The sequence below is a fragment of the Acinonyx jubatus genome, chromosome A1 (genome assembly GCF_027475565.1).
Source record: "Acinonyx jubatus isolate Ajub_Pintada_27869175 chromosome A1, VMU_Ajub_asm_v1.0, whole genome shotgun sequence".
Taxonomy (NCBI): Eukaryota; Metazoa; Chordata; class Mammalia; order Carnivora; family Felidae; genus Acinonyx; species Acinonyx jubatus.
Genome location: NC_069380.1, coordinates 221,878,012 through 221,894,378, shown reverse-complemented (window position 1 = coordinate 221,894,378; position 16,367 = coordinate 221,878,012).

The window sequence follows — 16,367 nt, the reverse complement described above, 5'->3', positions numbered from 1 at the left end:
GAGTTCGAGCCACATTTCGGGCTCTGCATTGACAGTGCAGAGTCGGCTTCAGATTCTCTCCCCCCCACCCCTGCCCTTCTCAAACTCTCCCTCAAAATAAATTAAAAAAATATTCTTTATGATGGAAGACATAGGGAAAGATAAGACGCAGACTAAGAGAAAACACTGGTCATTTGTGGCATGTTAGTTGATATGTGCCCTGAATGTAAAATGTGACTAACCAATGCAGTAGAAAAACTGGCCATGGTATGAATGTGTTGAAGATGAAAGTTTCATGCAAAGAAGCCCTAATGGTCAATAAACAAATGAAGAGATGCATAACTTCTTTATCTGCAATCACAGAAAATAAAAGTGAAATGCAATGCAAAATAACTTCATACCCTTAAAAACAGCAAAAAGCAACCACTCTTCTGTTCACTACTCATTGTCCAGAACCAGGCATATCGGTCCCACCTAGAGATAGACGTATTTGGTGAATGGCACCAGGGGTTGTCACCGCTGCTGTCACCGGCATGCATTACAATTTGGTAACGTCCATTGAAGCTGTGTGTGACCCACTACTTGACATTTCTACTTCCAGGAATAAAGTGGAGATATTTTTGCACGTGTGCAACCAAGGAGACATGTCAGTGAAAGTTCTTAGAAGCCTTCCTTGCAATAGAGAAAAATGTCTATCAAAGGCAATGAAGAGAAAATTGTTTTGGCATATTCATAGAATAGAATGTTTCATAGCTATTGAAATGAGGGATCTAAAGATAGATCTGAATACTTAAAAATATACAGTGAATGGAAATAAAACTAGCTGCATGATATTATATAAAATGATCTCTTGTATGAGAACTGGTGGAATACTGAAAGCAATATGACACATTGTTTAAGGCTCTCTGTTCATGGCTGAAAAGCATGAACACATGGGCAGAAAGTATGTATACTATCTTTAGAAAGATGAGTCCTCTCTGAAGAGAGAGGCATGGGTTTGATATCATAGTGGGATTACAAACGAGGCATTACCTCTTTAATGGTCATCTAAAGTGATTCAAAGCAGATAAGGCAAAATACTCAATATGGATGATGCATGAATGGATATTTATAATAGGTTGATGGGGGGTGGGGGGACGGGAAAGTGGGTGATGGGCATGGAGGAGGGCACCTGTTGGGATGAGCACTGGGTGTTGTATGGAAACCAATGTGACAATAAATTCTGTTTAATATAAAAAAAATAGAATAATACTTTCTTAATTTTCTGTTTGACACTTCACTAATTAAAAACTGAAATAAGGAGATGGAAAGAGTGATGGAGTGAGCCTGAATTGTCCCGCCACAGACAATTCTCCTAAATCATCCATGCATGTTGAAAAAATTGACTTGCACACATCACTACATTTCACAATGGTAACATTAAAGGCTTAAATTACCGTTAAGTAAAATTGGTGCTCAGGAATGTGGGTATGTTTCTGTTTTCTCCAGTTTCTTCAGCCACTCTAGATTGTACTTAATACGGTTTGACCTCGTACTTGGATCCACAGTGATCTTCCTTATCCAAACTCTTGTGATATTTCCTGTCCTGTCTTGACAACAATTCCCACCACTTTATTCAATTACACTGAACAATTTTGTGCATATTATTCGTGTCTGTTCTGAGAATGAAAATACCCAGTGAATATGCCCTCCCATAGTTATACAAGGACCTACCGTGCTGCTGAATTTATCACTAAATTATTCTAATGTACTTTATGGCATTCAGGAATTTTATATCATCATCATGCTCATTGGTAGAGTGAATATAACTAGTGGTGTGTGTGTGTGTATCTGTGTGTGTGTGTGTGTGTGCTTGTGCAAATAGTTTGTGAGGCTACAGCAAGGACAGAAATATTTAAATATAGATTCCTTTTCTCTCCTACATTAGGAATGGTAGAAACACCTAACAAATGATTAGCTATGTGTGCCTGGAGACATAGCTGCTACCACACGATATGTATGTTCCTAAAAAGAACTCCCCAAACCGTCTTGTTCTGCAGAATCATTGGATTAAACTTAAAGATGCTTATGCCAAAAACAGTCAAAAGTTGACCACAAGAACCCTATGCAGCTTTGTAACTAATCTACTAAAAGACCTGTTCCTGATAAAAACACTCGTAAAGCTAACTAGAGATTAATTGTCTAATAAATAAATAAATAAATGCTCCAATACATATTAGACTCAAACAAAGCCAAGATTGTATGGCCTCAGTTTGATGGAAAGTTTGAGATTGCTGAGTTATGCGGGAAAAGATACAATACACAAAGGTCAAGGACACTCACACCAAAAGTCTTCTACAACAAAGCTCATGGTTCAGTTGAGTCCAAAGCAAGGACATGGGGTGAATGGGAATCACAAAAGGTGCGAGATTTTTCCATGGATGGCGGCATTCAACAGCGGTAGCATATTTTGACTTTAGTTGACCATCCATAGAAGTACAAAGCATAGTTACCTTGCTTTATTAATTTTATGTCTTTTATTACCAAAGTACTTTAATAAGGATTTTACATATATTTATGTATTTACGTTTTTTCCTAAGGTCTATGAGATTTGTAAAGAATATTTTAGACAGTAAAACAAAGTTAGTGTTGTGTTATTACTAACATGATCAATTTGAAAAGCAATTGTACTGTTAAGTAGCTTTGATAAGTAAATGTTAAATTTATTTTTTTCTTTGACATAGAATTGTGCTTATAATTACTTTCTTAGCAAAGAGGTTATCTTTCATTACGATTCATCAAATGCATTTTATCTGCAGCTCCTCGGCTGACAGGGTAATGAAATTCTGCTAATATGATGATTGATGATTGATTCTAGTCGTTGAATGTCTTTTCTCAAAGGTACGCTATACAGACTCATCTTTGGATAATAATCAGCCACAGTTGTAATAGATTTTCAGTTTGTCATTTGGGTTGCTCCACTGGGCAGACTGAGATATTGAACCGATTACAGGTAAATTACCTTTTCGTCATTTGCTTCCTTGACTATGTGGGTGGGTAACACAAACATCAAAGTCTATCTTGAGTTTAGCGTATTCTTCCTTAGTCTAACACTGTATTAAGCTTTTAAAAATATTCTTGATTAATAGAATTCCTTAAAACAGCAGCCAGATGTTTAAAAATAAAAACAAATGCACTCAAGCTGAGACCGCTCTTCTTCCTCAGCTACCTTTAACTATCGATATTCTTTTCTGTTTTTGTCTTTTTTTTTTTTTTTTTTTTTGAGAGAGAGAGAAAGGAAGAAAGAGAGAATGCATGCAAGCTGGGGAGGGGCAGAGGGAGAGGCAGAGTGAGAATCCCAAGCAGACTCCAACCCAGCGTGGATCCCCATTCCAGGCTCAGTCCCATGACTGTGAAATCACGACCTGAGCTAAAATCAAGAGTTGGATGTTTAACCAATGGAGCCACCCAGGCGCTCCTCACCATTCATTTTTAAGTAAGATTTTCTGTGATCTTTTGGGATCACATAATCATGCGATCAAAGTAACATCATGAATTTTGGCCTCAAATTTTCACATTCCCTATTTTCTCAGAACACAATTTGATGAGTCATGTTACTCTGAAAGGCACTAACGGAACTAAGAAGAATGTAATTTTCTTGACCTGGTTAGAAAATGTGGCAAACTTTAGAATTTTAAGATTATTACCATATTTTATAGTTTGTCCATAAAAAAGAATCCCTACACCTCTTTTGAAATGATCACTGAAGCACTAAGAAGCATAAATTAAAATCATTTCTAAAGCCAGAATACAACAATCAGATTTTTAGAAAACTGCAGTCAAAGCATGTGTGTGTGTGTATGTTTTGCCAATCTCTCTTTTTTTTTCAAAAATGTTGGTACATAATCCTTTTCATTATTATTTTTTTAAGATTATTTATTTGAGTGAGGGAGAGACACAGTGTGAGTGGGAGAGGGGCAGAAAGAGAGAGAGAGAGAGAGAGAGAGAGAGAGAGAGAGAGAGAGATTCCCAAGCAGGTTCCACACTGTGAGCGCAGAGCCCGATGTGGGGCTCGAACTCACAAACCATGAGATCATGACCTGAGCTGAAATCAGGAGTCAGGCACTCAACTGGCTGAGCCAGGTACCCCTATAATCCTTTTCAAAATATATTCAAAGGCATTTAAATATAGATAAATTAGAAGACTTAAAATCAATAATCTTTATTTTGTGCTAAGTTGGCTTAATTAAAGTATCTCTATTTTCAGTGTGCATGGTAGATTGTATTTGCAAAAAGTATTTTTGAAACATATTTCTGGATATGACTAATATTGAAATATTATCGTCGCTACTTTCACTTGCTGTCATGGCTAAAATTAAGTAGACTGTATATGCCAAGTGTTGATGAGGACGCAGAACAATTGGGCCTCCCATACGTCGATGTTGGAAGTAAAGAAAGGTACAACCAGTTGAAAGAGTTTGACAGTGTGTGAATAAATTTAAATTTATTCATATGTCTATTCTATGACATATCAATTTCACTACTAGATACTTACCTAAGAAAAATAAAAAATTTTGGCCACAAAAGGACATGTTCTTTGATATTCATATCAGCTTTATCCTATGATAGTCCAGACTGGATACAACTTAAGCACTCATCTTTAGGTAAATGGGTTAACAAATGATGTCTTATATATGCCTAGAGTAATAGCCACTCAGTAGTAAAAATAAATGAACTATGAATACACACCACAGCATGCATGAACGTCAAAACATTACCATATGTAAGAGAAGCAAACAAATGAAAAACATGCCATATATTTCCATTTATATAAACTTGTAGCACAGCATACTAAATAATGGTGGTGGAAATCAAAACTGCTCTTTCCTGGAGGAATCAGGGAATTACACCAAAAAGGTGCAGGACCAAGCTGGAGCTTACCAGGAAGCATCAGGCTGCTTCTTACCTTGCCATATGCCCTGTGTCTGCTTCCCAATAAACAAAGAAGTGGGAAAAAAAAAAGAACATTTCTTGTTCTGTATCGTAATTAGAATGGTGTAGACATGTGTGAATGCATTTGCCAAAATTCCGCATACTGTTACCTTAAAATTGGTTTCTATTATTATATAAAAATTGAATTCAATAAGAGTCACAAAAAAGTGAAAGCATAAAAAACATTGTCGTCCTTGATTATGTGAAGTGTCGACTCATGTTGAATTTAAAATAACTGCTACTCTTGTATTCTTGTTCATTCTGGGGCTCAGGCTAACAGGGCCTCCGGTACCAGGAAACAACGGCTTTAGGGCTGACCACTCCAGTTTAATACCCACGCTTTCACACTGAAGTCTCTGTTTAAGTCACATCCACTAATTTTTCATTGGCTGTTAGTCACGTGGACAGACACAGTATCAATGGAGCAAGGAATTATGCTCCATTCACCATGACAGAATGCTTATTTTATGAACAGTAACCCAAAATATCGAAGAGTATATTTGGTGAAGTAGGGAGAAATGAAGACATAGGTAGAAACCAAATGAAAACATCATTTAGGCTGAATAATTACGTTGAAATCAGAGTGGGTGCAGCCTACGGCATTTTCCAAGATGGCCACTGACATCTCCAGTTTCACATACTCTTGTGGAGACCCAACGTGACGCTGAGACCCCCCACGTAAATGGTGAGGTCTGCATCACCTCCTTTCATCCGGGGCCAGCGTCGGTGACTGGTTGCCCGCACGCATACAGTGGAGGTGATGCAGTGTTATTTTCCAGCCCACGTTACACACAGCTTCTGCCTACTTCTCTGGGGCAATTACATCAGAGCCCTAAACTGCCATGCCTGCAATCTGAGCACCTCCAGGCTACCGGGATGTAAAGAAGCCCAGAGGAGCACCTGTGGAGGGACCACATGGAGAACATTTGGTGGCAACATGAAGTCGGAGCGATGGCTCCTTTTTTCCTTCTTGCTTCCTTCCCAGGGTTCCAGCGCCAGCCTCCCTCTGACTGCAGCTTCATGGGAGACTCTATGCCAGGACCCCTCCTGAGTTCCTGAGTTCCAGAAACCAGGAGAGATGTTAAAATGAGCATTGTTTGGAGTCACATAGGTTTGGGATTATTTGTCGTGCAACAATCGAAAACTAGAAAACTACGCTGTGTGTAAGCACCAGAAACAGTAACTGGACCTAAGTTTAAGGGGCGCTGAAAAACCACAAGACTGTGTTGGCCAGAAGAATAAGAGGACAGATGCAGTGTTTTAAGAAGGTCAGGTAAATGGCAGTACGCAGAATCACCTGATGGCAGGAGTGCCTGGAAGTACGGGAATGATCTCAGAATGTTCTGGGCACCAAATGAACAGTCTTTGGCAAGGCTGGGATTTCGCTATTTACAGAAACATATCTCTCTTGAAAAAGAGAAATGTTTTCAAAAAGTTGGATGTGTTGACTTGGGGGAATGTGCTCATATTTTAAAAGATCTTGGCCTTTTAATGAATACCCTACTGAGTCATTTTATGAAAAATATATTTACCTCCCTGTAAATCTGTTTCATCGACGTGGGTGTTCATTAATTGGTTCAATGACCTTATCTGTTAGTCCCTTTATTATTTTTAAATCTCCCCTTATTATTTTTAAACCTCCACTACTGTGCGAAAACCGAGAGATTTCATTAGCATCCCCCCGAAATGAAATGAACGAGCTGACGTCAAACGTTTTTCTAAGAATGATTTAAAGCAGTAAGTTTCAGCGAACATTTGAGCCAATGGCACACTGACAACATAGTAGCCTGTAGTGTGACACCATTGGCGTGCCTGTCGCACCAAAGTGATGAGACTTTGGTAGCACATTTGTATGATGGCCGATGCCCAATGGAAATCTCAAACTGTGAAGCGTGTGATGTGGCAGCACTTGGGGCCCACGTGTGTTTTCTTCTCTCATATCAGGAAGGCCTCCCTCTATGACATTAGGAAAGGAAGAGACGGATGTTTCTTGGCCGCCATCATGTGTGGCATGGCTCTTCCCAAGCACCATCTGTTCCTTTCCTGTTCTCTGCCCTCCATAAGGGATCACTCACTTGACTGCTGTTTGCCCACAAACAAAGAACAAAGAATTCTTTAATCTGGCCATTTCCTATCTTCGGGGTCAGCTGAGAGACAGAGAGTATGAGTGAGAGAAAGGGGCAGAAGGAGAGAGAATCTTACACACACTCCGCACACACAAAGCGGAGCTCCAGGCAGGGCTCGATTCCACGACCCTCGGATCATGACTTGGGCCAAGACTAAGAGTCGACGCTCAACCAACTGAATCATCCAAGGGCCCCAAGGGGGAGACATTTTAAGCTGCACACCAAATCTTCCATTACTAGCACCCAGAAAGCCATTTTTTTGTTCAGATGTTCTGGAATGCTCATGCTGGCCTGATTTCTACACCTCTCTTTGAGAAAGATTTTCTCCTTTTTCCCATCTTTATCGCCAAAGCTTTACTTTTCTTTTGGGGAATTCTACTCGTTGCCCATAAGTAAAGCCCCCGGATCCAACTTCCTGCTTTACATTTCTCAGTCAGGAGTATTTCATTCAGGAGTAAGGACTCGGGGACACCGGCAGGATGATCCGTGGGGGCACTTCTCTTGACCAAGTGTTGTAGGTGGTACATTCCCGTTTCCATTTATTCACCAGTATAAATTGCAGAGGCTTTGTTCTTCAGATTGTGGAATCTCCTTTCCTCCATTGCCATTTCTCAAGGTCAAATGTCAACTGCCAGAGATGATATATACTAGCTCTTGGCATCGAGCAAGAGAGACGTTCCTGACTACTCTCGGGTTGGAGATGTTCCTTCACTTTATTTTGCAAGCAGTGTGAGCTTACTGAGTGCAGTCTTTTCCTCCGTCCCTTGAATATTTTGCTCCATAATGTCTATTTAGAATTAGAACAGATCTGGTGGCAAGCCACTTAACTTCTCAATGACCATTCTCTTTAGCCACAGACAACATTGGGGGAAATCTAGACATTAATTCAACAAAATATTGAAGAAGCATAACCATCCCTTGTCGGGGAGAAAGGGGAAGATCTTTTTAATTTTCCTGAAACAGAAGAAATACCTGAGAAACCTCTAATTCTCTTTGCTAAGGCATGTTTTTTCCCTATTTTATTCATTTATTCATGACGTGAGAACATATTAAATGACTAAGTGTTTGCCATGTGAAGATTTGAGATAAGAGCATTCCTGACAAAAAAATGCAACTGTTGCACACAAAAGAGTAACTTTAGTAGAATGTTCAAGGAAGGAAAGAAGGCCAGCATGGTTGGAATCTGGTGTTGATCCTATTTTCCAAATACTTTTATTTTAGAAAACAAAGGATGGAGGAGGTGAATATGTTTCACATGAAAATGTGTACTTTTATTCGGAAAGAGAATTGGGATTAAAAGAATGTTTTAGGATTAGAAGAGATCCATTGTATGTTGGGGAATCCCAATTATAGGGGAGATATAGAATATTTTGTACCTTTTCAAAAATAAGGAATAAAAGAAAGTCTTTTCAACTTTTTTTTTTTTTTTTAACCTGGGGAATTTGACCTGGCCTTCTGACATGTCACTGTGGTCCAGTTTTTCAGGTCCTCCTGTTTTACGTAAAATATGATTTTCTCCTTTCTGGAAAAGGAAGGAGTGTTTAATGTGTTTAATGGCTCAGGTAGAATAGCAGGAGAAGCTTACTAATAAAAGATTTTGGAAAAAGGAGTAGGAGAGAGAGGCTGGCATCATTTTTAGGTCGGCATGTAAACAATCCCCCTGGAGGGCATCACTGCCTCCTGCCAATCATGAAGATTCTCCCAGCTGTCAATCACTAGGTTGCCTAGACCTTGCCAACTCTAGGAACTTTGCATATTCTGAGCTGGAGGCAATTTTTTTTTTCCTTCAGCAGCATGAAGCTTCACAAAAGCATCATTGAAACGGTTGAAATATAACATGTTTGCTAGAAGATTTTACAACCAAATAAGGCATTTTCTCCTTCGTTTCTAATGGTCAAATTCTTTCCAGTATATTAGCTGCCTTTCACTTACTTTTTACTAAGAAATGGATATATATGTGTATGAGACTCTGAGGTAACGTGATCTTTTACTTTTTAGGAACCCAGTAAAAATAAAAATAATTGTTAGATTTTAACTTAGGTCATGACTTTGCTTTCAGTGACTTTAGGACATTACTTTTATACACACACACACAATGTGAGTTTTGTTCATTGGAAATCTTATACATGTATATGTATAAGTCTTATAAATAGGGGCACCTGTGTGGCTCAGTCGAATAAGTGTCTGACTTCGGCTTAGGTCATGATCTCGTGGCTCACGAGTTCGAGCCTCGCCTCGGGCTCTGTGCTGACAGCTCAGAGCCTGGAACCTGCTTTTGGATTCTGTGTCTCCCTCTCTCTTTGACCCTCCCCCCACTAGTGCTCAGTCTCTCTCCCTCTCTCTCTCTCAAAAATAAATAAAAATAAATAAATCTTATAAAGAAAGAATATTTCAACTCTAAAAATGTATGTCACTTTAAAATGTAAGCTTTCACTCAGCTTGAATCAGTTACAAGACAAAATTTCATAGTCTTCCTTTCTTTGCAGCTTAGTAGATACAAGGTATAGTTGCTTTCTTTATTCACACATAGACTTTTGGAGAGTCAACAGTGAAATGATCAAATACAGAGGGAACTGTATATGACAGCCAAATTCTGAGTAATTGTCCTATTTACAGAGAGATTTTAGATGTTAACTCGAGGGGCTAAAAACCTGGCAGAATTGCCAAATAAGGACATGCCGTCAGAAGTAAAATCAAATGAGATGCCTCTGAATCCATTTGTTGATGGGCTCTTCACTTTGCTTAGCAGGGAGATCCAGGGCAAATGACTTGGCATTGCGTGGAGAGAAAAATTCCACCCTCTTTCTTGTTCAGCTCTTAATATACAGGGATTGTGACTCTTTCTTCTTACCGTATTCTCATTCATTTTGACCTAAATGTGCCACCCTTAGGTGGAAGGCTTCCCCCTCTGCAACCTTGAATTCTGGCAGCCTCAGAGGCTCTCTGGCTCTCAGCTCGGCTGCTGCTACTTAAGCCAAAGCAGTGTGGATATTGGATTCCATATTTTCATCTATATTTATGAGATTTTAAAATGTATTACCTCTATAGTCTATAAAATGTCCACAATTATTGGACTTTTAACCACTATTTTATCTACAGATAAATTAGATGACATAAAGAGGCCAAAAACCTAGTATTTAAAAAAAATAACAACCAATATGAAAACCACAGTCAGGGATGGACTCCTATAATCCACAGATATCTCCCTGGAAAGTCAAGTTGTTCAAACAAAAACAAAACCAAAATTTTTATCTATATATCTATCCATCCATCTATCTACCTATCATCTATGTATCTTACTTCTCTGTTCCAACTTTAAATCTGCCTAGTGGCCTTGGTTTTTAAGGCAGAATTTTGGTCTCATAGCAATGTGAATCAACACATTCTTAGAACTTTACTCTTGACAGATGTAAGGCAGTTAAGAAACAAAACATTTTTTTTTAAACAGGTAATTTGCTTGACATAGTCCTGATACAATGTCATGTGTAATTGGAAACTCAATAAATTAGCTTTGATTTCATTCAATCCTGCTAGACAGAATACTTCTTATCTTTATCATTTCAGGTTCTGAGGTTAAGCTTAGGCAGATGCCTATTCCTCATTATTATGAAGATGTTGAACTAAGTATAGTATAATCATTTTGGGGAAGATAATTCCCCATGGGTTTTTCATCATTCTGTACAGCATGTGAACTGAAGCACTGACAATCTTTCTTCCGAACTGTATTTCCAAATATATTTGCAGAGCAAACAGTCTTGGATGATAGCGACAATTTCACCTCTGGTGAAACAGATACATTTTGCTCGTAGCCTGTTTTATCAAAGATTGGAGTTTCCTTAGCACAAGCCCCTCCGCTGTGATGCAAACACACTGCATACACAGCATCTACTTAGGCTTTTCTGTGTCACCCCCTGGGATTTGGAGAACAAGAAGCACTAGCAAGACCACTAGCGGCTCATGCTTTCCGCCGCACTGTGAGCAATCAACTCCCTTGTTTCGGTACCAGGCGTCTCATGTCTCCCATCAGGTCTATGTATCTGTGGCAGACTAACTTGTAATCGTGCAAGAAGAGAAAGGTCTCAGGCCCTTCACAATGCCCGGCACACTTGTGATGGGATAAGCAAAGCAACTGGCATTTCATTTTGCCAGGGAGAAGGAAATTTGGGGGGCTTATGCCGCAATCTCTTTAGTCTTCCTCTTTGTAGTTAAACACTCAGTTCATTCATTTTTCTATTTCTTGGCTTTTAAATGGTCAAGAAAATTTAGTTTAAAGAGCAAGACAACTAAAAAAAAAAAGGTGAGTGTGTAAAGTTCAGAAGGCTTTCTTAAGGTGGAGTCAACTCCCAAATGCACAGCTCTAGCCACTAAGCAGATAGAATGCCAAACACGGATAATTCCTAACAGAAAGGGACGTGGGTTTTTGTTCAGTAAACAACTTGCCCATATTTATTATTATCAATCCTCTTTTTAAATGCAGAGGCAAATATAAGCTATATCAATAACTTATCTTTGTATAGTCACCAGCAGTACATTTGATATATTTTCCTACAAAGTCAAGTGATATATTTATTTTGTTTCTCCTTTTAAGTTTGGCTTAATTGGCCCTCAATAATTGATTCCCTTCATACTGACCTCTATTCCATCCACCCTGTTTGATATGCTTAGAAGTAAACAGTTACAGTCTTAAAGATAACTTATCATTTTGACACATCAAAGAAAGCAGCTACTTAGCTTGTATATTTTATGTGTCAACATGTGACTAAAAAGTCACATCATTCTCTATTTCACATATCAAAGAAAGCCTCCAAATAGCGACACTCCATCAGTTGAATTAATATGCTTGAAAGCCGTCTGCTTTATAGCCAGTGGACTTGTTATGTGTTCCAAGTTTAGAAACCGGCATCACTGGGCAATTTGTTTTCAATGGCAATTTTTATTCACAGTAGAAACATTTATAGAACGTATTGACAGACTCAGCTCCCCTGTAAGCAGGTCACCCAACCCGAAGAGATCTTCTCTGGTCTGTCATTCTGAGAAATAGGTAGAAATCTGAGAAATGGGCACACGGCTTGGCTAGTTCTCCTGCTATCTACACAGACAAGGAATAGCTTGATATAGTTTCTTCTTCAGCTGCATTTAAAAGAATCTTAATGGTGCTCTCTGAAATTGAGATTGTGTTATAATTAAGGAAGACTCATTTAAAAGTTATATTTATATTCATATCTTGAATTAGATAAAAGGAAAATCCAGTGTAAAACCCTTAAAAATTAAATTGACCACTGAATACTAGCAATGACATTATTTATTTTTTTTTCCACGTTTTTATTTATTTTTGGGAGAGAGACAGACCATGAACGGGGGAGGGGCAGAGAGAGAGGGAGACACAGAATCAGAAACAGGCTCCAGGCTCCGAGCCATCAGCCCAGAGCCTGACCCGGGGCTCGAACTCACGGACCGTGAGCTCGTGACCTGGCTGAAGTCGGACGCTTAACCGACTGCGCCACCCAGGCGCCCCGACATTCTTTATTTTTGTAAATACGCTTTGCTCTTTGGCTGGTTGAAGATTGTTTTTAGTTGTTTTAGTATCTTTGAAACCAATATATCATCCCTGGCTCTTTTGCTGTTACTATGGACAAATTTTGGTGAAGTTTTCCCTCCAATTAGGAATATCCGTTTGTTTTGTTTGCTTGGCTGATCTAACAGACTTTTCATTCAGCAATCCATGATCCAGGCAGCCTCCAAACTGGCAGATAGAAGGTTTTTATAAATCTATGTTTCTCCTTTCTATTTGTAAACTCCTCGAGTTTGTATGGATCATTAGGATTTGATCAAAAAAAGAGGACCCACAGGATATGTCACAATAAGGAACTTATTAGGCGTATTTGCCCTTGCACAAGTGTGGGGGCTAAGCAATCTTTGTGACCTTGATGTTTATCTGACACTGGTGGCCCAAGTTCACAGGCAGTATAGTCTGGAAGGAAAAAAATGAGTGTAATTAGGAAACTCGTGAACAAAGTGTAACCGGAACCAGCCGAGTTGGGACGCGGAGAACAGGCTGGAACCTGCATTGATCTTTCACTGGTTCCAAGCGTTCCTGTAGAAGAAGGGCGTGCTGGCCGCAGGGCAACCGGGCTGAGCAGCCGAGGAGCTGACCCAGTAGGTCTGGCAGGAGCGGAAAGGGCTGTGGGGCCCCTGGTGCCAGGGGTGAACCAGGAGGGGCTCAGCCTCCCACAGGAACACGGCCGGGGCTTTCACTTCTGCCTTTCAAATCTCACTCAAAATACAGCTTTGGGTTCACCCCTCCCCCACCCCACCCCAGGAATTGTGCAGGGAAGGGAATCCTGGAAAACAGTTCCAGCTTAGTTCAGCGGACACACTTCAAATCCATCACCCAGAAGCACGTAACCAAGTAGATGTTACCACAATTTAGAAACAGGCAGACTTCTGTCTTTCAACACTCTTCTACAACTAAATAAAATAAAATAAAATAAAATAAAATAAAATAAAATCTCGAACATTTAGCTGTTCCCACTTGTGCTAAGCACAAACAAAACCCTTACCTATGTGAAATAAGCCTTTTGATTTAGAAGCTTCCCCTATAATAATATGATTTTGCGGGTAGTGATGGTAAACTGAGTCTGGGTTTTCTCCTTAGTCAGAAGTGGGGAATGACATTAGTCAGTTTCAGTTAAAGTGCTGTTCCACCACTGACTGGCTGTATCTATGACCCCGATCAAGTTTCTTCCTCTGTGAGCCTTCCTTTCGTCAGTTATAGACGAGCGCAGAAAAGTCCACTGGTCAGATGTGTACTGTTCTGGAAAGATTTTTCCAAAATCCCTAATCAATAAAATGGTTCCTAGAGAACTGTCTTTTTGAAAGAATATTTTAGAATTCTCAACTAAGACCTCTCAATGATTGGCATTAATATTTGTCATTCACTGAAAAGTGATAAGCGTTGTTTGCTCTGCTGGGTTATCTCTAGCTAGCATATCCAATAACCAGGTTTCACTGATATCTTCTATGACATTGGAATGTGGTCATGAAATCGTTTAATGACCTAATTAATCTTAAAGGGAAATTTTGTTAGTTGGGTCTGAGCCTCTGCTGGTGAGGTTTGTACCTTTCCTCTCAGCATTCAGTGATTTCATTACCATGTATAAAGAGGTATGCATAAATATTTTATATAGTTTTATCCCTTGGTTCTGTTACCGCAATGTTCAATATTTATTATCTATTTAGTCTATTGTGTTTTTATATTAATGTGCTTGCAAATGGCTCCAGGGGTATCATGATATGAAGAAACAAAATAGGCTAATAATTCTAAGAACTCACTTATTTCAGAGTTACCTAATTAGAACCAGTTTTGGAGACAGAAAAGAAAATTAATGAGTATGACAGGATTTAATGTGTATGATCTTGGAGGGATGTTCAAGATTCCTTGGGGATTGGAGCAGGCCATTCAACTCAGACAGGGGAGAATTTTGGATGGGGTAGCCCTCAAATCTTTATGAATACCCTGGATGTTGCATATGCGCTTTGAAAAAAATACAAACCTTACAGAATCCTATAAAGTCAAAAATGAAAGAAGTAAATGTAATGTGGTTTATTGGATTGGATCTTGGAGCAGAAAAAGAATATTAATGGAAAAGCAAATTAAATCTCTCTGAAGTTTGAACTTTAGTTAATAGCAATATATCAATGTTGGTATTTTCGTTCTGAGAAATATATTGTAAAAATGTAAAACATTAATCATGGGGAAAATTGCGTGGAGGGGTAACCAGCAACACTTTGTATTACCTTTGTAACTTCTGTAAATATAATAAATATAAAATTATTCCAAAATAAAAAGGTTATTTTTTAAAAAGTGAAAGAGACTTTTTTCTTTTATTGGTATTAAGATCATACAAACATACTGGTCCTCTTACCTCCAATAGTATAGGGCTTACTTTCAAATCAACATACACAAATCTAACCTTAGTTTGAAAATTACTTGTTATCCCAAAATGTTAACTTACATAGTTTAAAGTCATTCTGTCGAGTCATCCCCATTATGTTGCTTTAACAAATAAGGCCGCAAAGGATATCTTTTTCAAATATATCCTTGCACGTTTATACAAACCTTACGTATACAATGAATGTTTTAAACGTCTACAAGTAAGGATATTAACATTTTATTTATTTATTTATAAATGTTTATCTATTTTTGAGAGCGAGAGAGAGCAAGCATGAACAGGTGAGAGGCATAAAGAGAGGGAGGGAGACAGAATCTGAAGTAGGCTCTATGTTGTCCTGTCAGCACAGAGGTGGGGCTCAAACTCACGAACCCGCGAGATCATGACCTCAGCCGAAGTCGGATTCTTAACCAACTGAGCCACCCAGGTGCCCCAAGGATATTAACAATTAAATGCCAAATTGTTCTTTAAATGCTTGTTAGAATTTATACATCTACTGATTATAGATAAGAATGCTTTTTTTGCTCCTACTTTTACCATACTGGATATTATTATTTAAAAAATATTGTCATTCTATTAGAAACCAGGTGGTATTTCAGTAGTGTCGAGGTGGATGAAAGATTGCAGCCATGCAGGGGGGATGTAGCGGAAGAGAAATGGGTAAAATGAAATCTTGGGCAAATACATGAAAACACAGAGGGAATGTTGTTCTCAAAATTCTGTGCTTTTCAGGAACATGGGAATTTAGCGTGGAGTTAAAGTTCAAAATGAGGTTGGTGGTCATGGGGTGTTTGAATCCATTTTAAGGTTGGAAGGTTGGAAAAACCATTACAGTATCTCAGAAGAGAAGAACATACTCAGATTTTCATTTTAGAAACATGCCTATGAATGCAGTGCAGGAGTCTGGCTTAAATGGAGCTAAGGCTGGAAAAAGGAGAATCAGTTAAGAGGATCTTATGATATAATAGATTTTAGCACCTGGGTAATGGGAGTGCCTTTGAGAGGGGCCCAGGAAAGAGAAGCTACAAGACTTAGAGGCTGATTAGATAACGCGTCAAAGATATAGAGTTTATTAGGATAAATTTGTTTTGTTTTTGCTGTCCCTGGCAAAATTAGAGACTGCATGGGAAAAAGCAGATTTGGGAACAAGATGATGAATTTCATTTTAGATGAATTTTCCTTTTAGTTTTTCACGTGAGATGCCTGTAGGACTCGAAATGGAACCCATGCATGAGTAAAGACAGAGGCCGATTTCAGGCTTCATCCTGGCCCAGGGACACAGATTTGAAACTTAGCAGTGTAGAGGCAGAAGGGGACACGTTAGGGCGGATTCTTCTCA